We start from the raw sequence: 11,008 nt of genomic DNA on the forward strand, positions 1-11,008 counted from the left end.
TTTATATTTCTTGATTATTTGCTATTATATCCCCAGAAACATAGTATAGTGGGGTATATAGGAGTGACCTTGTCTGTCTGTCGATGGCTCTGTATTAAGTGTCCCCTCTCTAATTCAAGGTGTTTATTGGATCTTCACCAAACTTGGTCATAAGTTGTATGTAGATGATGTCTAGGTCAAGTTTGAATATAGGTCATGCCGGGTCAAAAACTAGGTCACGGGGTCACTTAGTGCGTTTAAAACATTCATCATGCTGTCCGCTCTGTAATTTAAGTAGTTTTCATCCAATCTTCACCAAACTTGGTTAGAATTTTATCTAGATGATCTCTAGGCCAAGTTTTAACATGGGCAATGCCGGACTAAAAACTAGGTCACAGGGTCACTTTGTGCGTTTTTTAGCATTCAGTATGGTATCTGCTCTCTAATTCAAGTAGTTTTCATCCGATCTTCTCCAAACTTGGTCAGAAGTTTAATCTAGATGATCTCTAGGCCAACTTCAAACGTGGGCCATGCCGGGCCGAAAAATTAGGTCACATTGATTTTGACTTTAGGTCCTATAACACTGGCTTGCGACACCTGTCGACAGGCTTTCAACACAAATTTTTGGAATAAATAGTGACTGAATATCTATCTAAGTTTGGTTGTGAGTTTATCTGGGCCATAACTATGTCATTCATTGTGAGATTAAACAAAAAAAATGCACATTTGTTTACCATCATTGAACGGTGTGTCATGCCAAAGAATTGTCGATATCTCTGAGGTCAAGGTCACAATTGCATAATAACTCTTAAAATCGCCAAACATGTAAATATGTTTTTCTTATCTTGTGAAGACAGCATGCAAAATATTCTGTGTCAATGCGGTATGTGGGGTTATTCCTGGTATATTGGAGTCTGTATGTTGGTTGGTCTGTTGTGGATTTGTCTATCCATTCAAACTTGTAAATATGTGATCAGCATGAAAAGAAGATTTTCAAAACACAATTTTTATTTGCATTGATTTCACATCCAAGAGTAATGGTCTTGATTCCTTGATCCTCGCTCATTAACATTCACAAGGACAGCAGGGGTATTTTATTATTGTTGATGACCAAGTTTGTATTATATTTGTTTTGAAAGTGTGAACTTTTTAATGGATAAATAGATAGATTGAACAAAATTAATTTATTATGCCCTCCTTCGAAGAAGAGGGGGTTAATTGTTTTGCACATGTCGGTCAGACCGTCCATCAAATGGTTTCCGGATGATAACTCAAGAACGCATAGGTACATTAATCATGACTGGCAAATGACCCCTTCAATTATCAGTTCACTAGGTCAAAGGTCAAGGTCACAGTGACTCGAAACGGTAAAATGGTTTGCGGATGATAACTCAAGAAAGTTTAAGCCTAGGATCATGAAACTTCATAGGTACATTGATCATGACTGGTAGAAGACCCCTTTTGATTTCCAGGTCTCTAGGTCAAAGGTCAAGGTCACAGTGACCTGAAGCAGTAAAATGGTTTCCGAATGATATATATATATATATAATTAGCTATTGATACTTAAGTGAGAGTGATTACATGAGTATTCACACAATGGCTGCCACTACAACTGTACAAAAGAATGACACTCACAGTTCTCACCATAAACCCCAATACTCTTCTCTCCATAACAGGGTGCTGGAAGATGCTTACTGCTATATTGACTGCTTCCGAGCGCTTCCTGGACCTAAAAATTATCTCCCAGCAGCAACCTCCCCAAGGTGTGACGAGAGTCTTCAAGGTAATTGAAAGAGGGTGCAATGTGAAGTATAAATGCATAACGAGCCAAAATGGAAAGCTTAGGTTTGGAATAACTCGTCTCATGGTCAAAGTCACACTTAATACTCAATTTTCACATGCCAGTATATATGCAAGAAAGCTCATTCAACAACTCGCTACAATCAGGTTATATGCTGAATTTATACTTTCAGGTCAAAGGTCCTAGGCCACTAAGAAATATTTCTTTTAAATCTCACTCAAATGGTGACCATATTGTTTCAATATGCAGAGTTTGGATTTGGCATCACTCACACTTGAAGATAAATATTCATTTGCCACATTATGATTTTGATTCTTCTTAGTAAATCACATATCCCGTTTCATTGTACCAAGAAACAAAACACCAATGCTCACCACTATTAATTAATGCGATTTGCAAAACCAATCAGGTTCAAACAAGATAAAAGGTTTGAACATTCAGTTCTATCCTTTAAATTTGTATCCGCTCATTATTGTCCCCTACCGGTTTCATCGGAGGGGATTTATGATCACATTTGATTCATACTTTGACAAAACAACACTTACCTGACATACCACAATGGGCTCCACCCAAACCATCCCCCATGCCCCACCCCAGAACTCCTCCCCCCCCCCTGCCCCCCTAAAAAAAAAAAAGACAACAATTTTTTTTATTTTTTTTTTTTTAAATATCATCTATAAATGACCACACACCCACATTATACCCCCTCTCCATGATGGCTTACGTTATACTGTCAAGCACTCGAATAGTCGAGCGCGCTGTCCTCTGACAGCTCTTGTTGCCTTAAATTTTCATTGTTCTTTGAAATTAAATTAATAATGGCCAATTTTTTTCACTGCTCTTTGTTATTATTTGTTTTTGGTTTACAACTTTTTCTGCAATCAATTTAAGGGGGCATGTCAATGGTTTTTCTCTATGCAATGGCAAATATTCAACATTCCACATGTCCGATTTTTATGAAAAATAAATGTACATGTATAAGGAACATTGATGAAATCGTTTAAAAAGATTAGTGAAGGGCCAAAAAAATATTATTACATTATGGTCTTAGTGCTTATGGGGATCGAAATCTTGCCCACAACATTCACAATCTTAATGAATATTTTCTACACAAAACTACTGTTCCATTATTCATTATGGTCAGTGAGCATGCCCATAGCTGGATATGTTAATACTACTACGATTTCCTGCGCCCACAAAAAGTTTCGTGGGGATAACTTTTTTTAGCTTGACTATATATATATATATATATATATATAAAGTGGAGCTATCCTACTCACCCCGGCGTCGGCGTTACCGTGAGCGTTGGAATGTTAAAGTTTGCGTACCACCTCACATATTTCCTATGTCCTTTGACATATTGCTTTTATATTTTGCATACTTCTTTACCAACATGACACCAATCTATAAACAAGAGCAGACCACTAAATCCAGCATTTTTGTAAGAATTATGGCCCTTTTTTCACTTAGAATATGAATATTATTGATAAATCTATGTTAAAAATTGCGTACAACCTCAAATATTTTCTATGTCCTTTGACATATTGCTTTCAAATTTTGCGTACTTCTTTACCAACATGATCCCAATCTATAAACAAGATCAGACAACTGTAATAAGCATTGCGACAGAATTATGGCCCCTTTTTCGGTGGAGCATATAGTTGCCAGTTTGTCTTTCCTTACTTACTTACTTCCTTACTTCTGTCACACTTTTGCTACCGTTTCTCATAGCGCCTTCAATACTTAACCAATCGCTTTCATATTTGGCATGTAGGTACCTTGCATGGACCTCTACCTTTGATGAGGCTTGAGGTCACTGGGGTCAAGGTCACCGAGGCTAATAATAGACTTCCTTCTGTCACACTTTTGCTACCGTTTCTCATAGCGCCTTCAATACTTTACCGATCTCTTTCATATTTGGCATGTAGGTACCTTGCATGGACCTCTACCTTTTGATGAGGATTGAGGTCACTGGGTCAAGGTCACCGAGGCTAATAATAGATTTTTTAGGTGTTTATTAACACATACATTGACAAAGCGCATCATCAGGGAGCATCCATCAGTTTCACTGATATTCTTGTTTGTCTTAGTAACTTTGAATATTTTGTTAAATTTTGTGTTTATATCCACTTTACTTCTAAAGTATCAAGGCTATTGCTTTCAAACTTCAAATACTTTCTTACTATCATGATGGTACTGTACCTGGCAAGTTGAATTTGACCTTGACTTTTGAATGAACGTGACTCCCCCCACCCCCCTCAAATTTTTCTTTTTTTCTTTTTTTTGAAATATCTATTAAATGATCACACACACACACATTATACCCCCTCTCCATGATGGCTTACGTTATACTGTCAAGCACTTGAATAGTCGAGCGCTCTGTCCTCTGACAGCTCTTGTTAATTAGTAATGTACATAATTACAATATATAAAGCAAGGTCTGTGCTTTAAGAAACATATAAATAAGTTCATATTAACGCATACATTTATTTCAGAGAATAAAATTCCGTTTTAGCTGTCAATATGCCCTTTAACAAATCTTATATGATTCAAGAATCAAATTTTTGAAAATCAAAGTGACATTTCATTCTGGTTCTTGCCAAATTCGCCAATATGAATGTATTCAAGAACTATAATAGTATACAATTTGTTCAGAGTCATGAAATAAAGTGAAAATGTGTTGGTTCTGGTAGCGATTTTATTTCACTTGTGAGCATAGACAGTATATATTTTCACTCATTTCTTTGATCATTTGTAAATAAAATCACTATGGTAGGTAAGATTTAATTAATAGTTTAGCCATGGCATGCCTTTTTTGTTTGTTAAAAAAATTCCATTTTTGGTAAACCTTTGATTAAAGTCAATTATTAGAAACTGCCTGAGAAGTTTGGTTCAAATTATGTACCAATATATTTTTTATTACCTTAAATATAGCCTTTTTTCAACTTATTACATTCATTTCAGTGATGGATAACCTTTGAAATGTCCCAGGTAGAGTCTGAAAGTGATGACACATGTTGTAGAATGCTTATAATTCTTTCTACATATCGCTAACACTTCCATGGATCTGTAAACCTTTCAACACAAACACACCACATAAAATACTTTTGACCCTGACATTATAATGATTTATACCTTCATAGCTCAAGAGTTATGGCCCCTTATTAGACTGACATTTAGATTTTTTTCCATTCGGAGCCGTTTCTCAGTAACTATTGCATGTGAGTTAGCTTAAAATAAATATGATTCATTGTACCAGTTTAACCAAAACAAACCATTGAGATTGAATCATACAATCTTGATTGATGGTAATATACAGACAATGCACTAGTGTTAATGATGTTGGGGGGGGGGGGGGGGGGTCACCAGCAGGCAACTTATGAATTGCTTGCAGTATAATGTGAGCCTTTTTAATTTATTTTGTACAAAAATGCAAATAATTTGTTTTTCACCATAACTTAACAGAGTATACATTGCCTTTTTTTCAGTGTTCCAGACGGCTGGTGATGCATTTCAAGAAAAGCCATCAGAATCTTGCAATGATCTGTATACTTAATAAATGACAAAACAACAACACTGTATTGTTATTATTATTTAATACATAACTTCCATATTTGCCAAAAAGGTATATGATGGAAGTTCAACGTTGTTATCGATGTGATTTGATTGCCTTGCTTTTATGTCCCCCACTATAGTAGTGGAGGACATATTGTTTTTGCCCTGTCTGTTGGTTGGTCTATTGGTTGGTCTGTTGGTTTGGTTGGGTTTGCGCCAACTTTAACATTTTGCAATAACTTTTGCTATATTGAATATAGCAACTTGATATTGGCATGCATGTGTATCTCATGGAGCTGCACATTTTGAGTAGTGAAGGGTCAAGGTCAAACGTCATATAGGGGGACATTGTGTATCACAAAGGCATCTTGTTATTTCTATGTCCCCCTCCACCTCCACTATAGGGGGGAGGACATATTGTTTTTGCCCTGTTGGTTGGTTGGTTGGTTGGTTGGTTTGCTCCAACTTTAACAATTTGCCATAACTTTTGCAATATTGAGGATAGCAACTTCATATTTGGCATGCATGTGTATCTCATGAGCTGCATATTTTGAGTGGTGAAAGGTCAGGTCAAATATATATCTTCAAAGCGGCACAGAAAGGGGACGTACTGATAGTGTTTCTGACAAACAAATATCTTGTTGTTTCATGAATTTCACACTAAAGTGTAAAGAAATACGACGTTACATCAAAATGACTCTTTATGAATCATCAAAACTATGTATTTTATGAAACAAGAAATTAAACGAATAAGGCTTTTGTAAATCTGAATGTTGAAGGAAGTACTGGTGTCAACATTGATCCTCATGAACCTAAAATTATTCCAATCAGATAGTTGTCTAAATGAATTTTGCTCTGTGTAAGACTGGGACTTTAGAAAGGCAATGGAAAAGCGTTTGACCTATTAGGTATTCTTATCGTAAAACAATCGCATTCAATATACGGAGAACTAGACAGAGAACACTTCATTATTTGAACATAATTTGATACCTACAGAATTTTTTTTTGCTTGTAAAATATAAGTACGAGTCTATTATTTCAACTTGAAATGTTGGTGAAAATGTGCTCTGGTCTTAGATTACTTCAAATCAGGATACATAATAGATTATTTATTTTATAGTACACTATTGTGGCGAATATTAAGAAGAGCTGTGGTTTTAAAGTACTCGTACACGCCTGTAGATATAGAGTTTAAGGATGTGTCTGTATGCATACAGTCAATTGCTTTGGCAGCATGAAGTATCAATGCAAAAATAGCGTCATTAACCGTTTCTGACGAACTTCCTACATACCCCAAACGCTTGACACCGTATAGAAAACTAAGTTTTCGTAGCTGATGATACATCCACAAGAAAATTGAAATGCAAATGGTACTACACAGTCAAAAGTATACCAATGGAAAGATCTAGGATCCCAAAAGGTGCCTGGTGCTGCTAAAGAAGTGAGCAGTGTGGAAATTCGGAACAGACGATGACATTTTCCTGATTATGTGTTATATCAAGGGTATTTGTAAGTAAATTATTTAATTACAGGTGTAAGCACATGTTGCTTCGTGAGTGTTGTTATCGAATACTTGACAAAATTAATTAAAGTTTGGGAGGATATTCATCATTTCAATGTTGATGCCTTAAAGGGACAGGAGCGATGAACCAAAAAAAAAAGGAGCTGGGTGAAGCTACCTCCTATTTTGCTCTACGTTTTCCCTAAGTATTCCAAGTTTGTTTGAGCCTATACATTGTGAAATGTGGTTTTGTTATTATGAAACCGGGTAACGTCGAATAGACGCGATTTATGGGTAATGATTTTAGATAGAAACGAATTGAGCAAATTACAAAATTACAAAGGCCCGGTAAGACCGACTTACGAATATGCAACGTAGAAAAAACGCACAAAATGCAGATTTTGATTATCCGGTGATGAAATTACCCTGCTTTGATCTCTAGGCCAAGTTTTAACATGGGCAATGCCGGACTAAAAACTAGGTCACAGGGTCACTTTGTGCGTTTTTTAGCATTCAGTATGGTATTCTGCTCTCTAATTCAAGTAGTTTCATCCGATCTTCTCCAAACTTGGTCAGAAGTTTAATCTAGATGATCTCTAGGCCACTTCAAACGTGGGCCATGCCGGGCCGAAAAATGAGGTCACATTGATTTTGACTTAGGTCCTATAACACTGGGCTTGCGACAACCTGTCGACAGGCTTTCAACACAAATTTTTGGAATAAATAGTGACTGAATATCTATCTAAGTTTGGTTGTGAGTTTATCTGGGCCATAACTATGTCATTCATTGTGAGATTAAACAAAAAAAAATGCACATTTGTTTACCATCATTGAACGGTGTGTCAGGCAAAGAATTGGCGATATCTCTGAGGTCAAGGTCACAATTGCATAATAACTCTTAAAATCGCCAAACATGTAAATATGTTTTTCTTATCTTGTGAAGACAGCATGCAAAATATTCTGTGTCAATGCGGTATGTGGGGTTATTCCTGGTATATTGGAGTCTGTATGTTGGTTGGTCTGTTGTGGATTTGTCTATCCATTCAAACTTGTAAATATGTGATCAGCATGAAAAGAAGATTTCAAAACACAATTTTTATTTGCATTGATTTCACATCCAAGAGTAATGGTCTTGATTCCTTGATCCTCGCTCATTAACATTCACAGGGACAGCAGGGGTATTTTATTATTGTTGATGACCAAGTTTGTATTATATTTGTTTTGAAAGTGTGAACTTTTTAATGGATAAATAGATAGATTGAACAAAATTAATTTATTATGCCCTCCTTCGAAGAAGAGGGGGTTAATTGTTTTGCACATGTCGGTCAGACCGTCCAATCAATGGTTTCCGGATGATAACTCAAGAACGCATAGGTACATTAATCATGACTGGCAAATGACCCCTTCAATTATCAGTTCACTAGGTCAAAGGTCAAGGTCACAGTGACTCGAAACGGTAAAAATGGTTTGCGGATGATAACTCAAGAAAGTTTAAGCCTAGGATCATGAAACTTCATAGGTACATTGATCATGACTGGTAGAAGACCCCTTTTGATTTCAGGTCTCTAGGTCAAAGGTCAAGGTCACAGTGACCTGAAGCAGTAAAATGGTTTCCGAATGATATATATATATATAATTAGCTATTGATACTTAAGTGAGAGTGATTACATGAGTATTCACACAATGGCTGCCACTACAACTGTACAAAAGAATGACACTCACAGTTCTCACCATAAACTCCAATACTCTTCTCTCCATAACAGGGTGCTGGAAGATGCTTACTGCTATATTGACTGCTTCCGAGCGCTTCCTGGACCTAAAAATTATCTCCCAGCAGCAGACCTCCCCAAGGGTGTGACGAGAGTCTTCAAGGTAATTGAAAAGAGGGTGCAATGTGAAGTATAAATGCATACGAGCCAAAATGGAAAGCTTAGGTTTGGGAATAACCTCGTCTCATGGTCAAAGTCACACTTAATACTCAATTTTCACATACCAGTATATTGCAAGAAAGCTCATTCAACAACTCGCGACAATCAGGTTATTATGCTGAATTTATACTTTCGGTCAAAGGTCCTAGGCCACTAAGAAAGTATTCTTTTAAATCTCACTCAAATGGTGACCATATTGTTTCAATATGCAGAGTTTGGATTTGGCATCACTCACACTTGAAGATAAATATCATTGCCACATTATGATTTTGATTCTTCTTAGTAAATCACATATCCCGTTCATTGTACCAAGAAACAAAACATCAATGCTCACCACTATTAATTAATGCGATTGCAAAACCAAGTCATGTTCAAACAAGATAAAAGGTTTGAACATTCAGTTCTATCCTTTAAATTTGTATCCGCTCATTATTGTCCCCCTACCGGTTTCATCGAGGGATTTATGATCACATTTGATTCATACTTGACAAAACAACACTTACCTGACATACCACAATGGGCTCCACCCAAACCATCCCCCATGCCCCACCCCAGAACTCCTCCCCCCCCTGCCCCCCCTAAAAAAAAAAAAAAGACAACAAGTTTTTTTTTTTTTTTTTTTAAATATCATCTATAAAAGACCACACACCCACATTATACCCCCTCTCCATGATGCTTACGTTATCTGTCAAGCACTCGAATAGTCGAGCGCGCTGTCCTCTGACAGCTCTTGTTGCCTTAAATTTTCATTGTTCTTTGAAATTAAATTAATAATGGCCAATTTTTTTCACTGCTCTTTGTTATTATTTGTTTTTGGTTTACAACTTTTTCTGGCATGCAATCAATTAAGGGGGCATGTCAATGGTTTTTCTCTATGCAATGCAAATATTCAACATTCCACATGTCCGATTTTTATGAAAAATAAATGTACATGTATAAGGAACATTGATGAAATCGTTTAAAAAGATTAGTGAAGGGCCAAAAAAATATTATTACATTATGGTCTTAGTGCTTATGGGGATCGAAATCTTGCCCACAACATTCACAATCTTAATGAATATTTTCTACACAAAACTACTGTTCCATTATTCATTATGGTCAGTGAGCATGCCCATAGCTGGATATGTTAATACTACTACGATTTCCTGCGCCCACAAAAAGTTTCGTGGGGATAACTTTTTTTAGCTTGACTATTATATATATTATATATATATATAAAGTGGAGCTATCCTACTCACCCCGGCGTCGGCGTTACCGTGAGCGTTGGAATGTTAAAGTTTGCGTACCACCTCATATTTCCCTATGTCCTTTGACATATTGCTTTTATATTTTGCATACTTCTTTACCAACATGACACCAATCTATAAACAAAGCAGACAACTGAATCAAGCATTTTTGTAAGAATTATGGCCCTTTTTTCACTTAGAATAATGAATATTATTGATAAATCTATGTTAAAAATTGCGTACAACCTCAAATATTTTCTATGTCCTTTGACATATTGCTTTCAAATTTTGCGTACTTCTTTACCAACATGATCCCAATCTATAAACAAGATCAGACAACTGTAATAAGCATTGCGACAGAATTATGGCCCCTTTTTCGGTGGAGCATATAGTTGCCAGTTTGTCTTTCCTTACTTACTTACTTCCTACTTCGTCACACTTTTGCTACCGTTTCTCATAGCGCCTTCAATACTTAACCATCGCTTTCATATTTGGCATGTAGGTACCTTGCATGGACCTCTACTTTTGATGAGGCTTGAGGTCACTGGGGTCAAGGTCACCGAGGCTAATAATAGACTCCTTCTGTCACACTTTTGCTACCGTTTCTCATAGCGCCTTCAATACTTTTACCGATCTCTTTCATATTTGGCATGTAGGTACCTTGCATGGACCTCTACATTTTGATGAGGATTGAGGTCACTGGGTCAAGGTCACCGAGGCTAATAATAGATTTTTTAGGTGTTTATTAACACATACATTGACAAAGCGCATCATCAGGGAGCATCCATCAGTTTCACTGATATTCTTGTGTTTGTCTTAGTAACTTTGAATATTTTGTTAAATTTTGTGTTTAGATCCACTTTACTTCTAAAGTATCAAGGCTATTGCTTTCAAACTTCAAATACTTTCTTACTATCATGATGGTACTGTACCTGGCAAGTTGAATTTGACCTTGACTTTTGAATGACCTTGACTCCCCCCCCCCCTCAAATTTTTCTTTTTTTCTTTTTTTTGAAAT

The 11,008-nt window shown here is 36.4% G+C and overlaps 2 protein-coding genes across 20 annotated transcripts in view; both read left to right on the top strand.

Annotated features, from left to right (window-relative positions):
• Positions 1 to 11,008, top strand: part of LOC127849562 (baculoviral IAP repeat-containing protein 7-B-like) — a 94,501-nt gene that overhangs the window by 49,154 nt on the left and 34,339 nt on the right. The window lies entirely within an intron of this gene.
• LOC127849572 (uncharacterized) overlaps positions 1 to 11,008 on the top strand; it is a 247,385-nt gene that overhangs the window by 7,415 nt on the left and 228,962 nt on the right. For 14 of the 18 annotated variants that reach the window (XR_008034918.1, XR_008034916.1, XR_008034925.1 and 11 more), the window contains 2 exons: positions 1,656 to 1,762; positions 5,269 to 5,354. The exons of 1 other annotated variant lie outside the window; for it this stretch is intronic. The gene's annotated coding sequence lies outside the window, so the exon portion shown is untranslated. Of the gene's footprint in view, positions 1 to 1,655; positions 1,763 to 5,268; positions 5,355 to 11,008 lie in introns of those variants that run through there. 3 more of the 18 variants (XM_052382295.1, XM_052382294.1, XM_052382297.1) reach the window with 2 other exon arrangements.

This window comes from Dreissena polymorpha, chromosome 11 (genome assembly GCF_020536995.1).
Source record: "Dreissena polymorpha isolate Duluth1 chromosome 11, UMN_Dpol_1.0, whole genome shotgun sequence".
NCBI lineage: Eukaryota > Metazoa > Mollusca > Bivalvia > Myida > Dreissenidae > Dreissena > Dreissena polymorpha.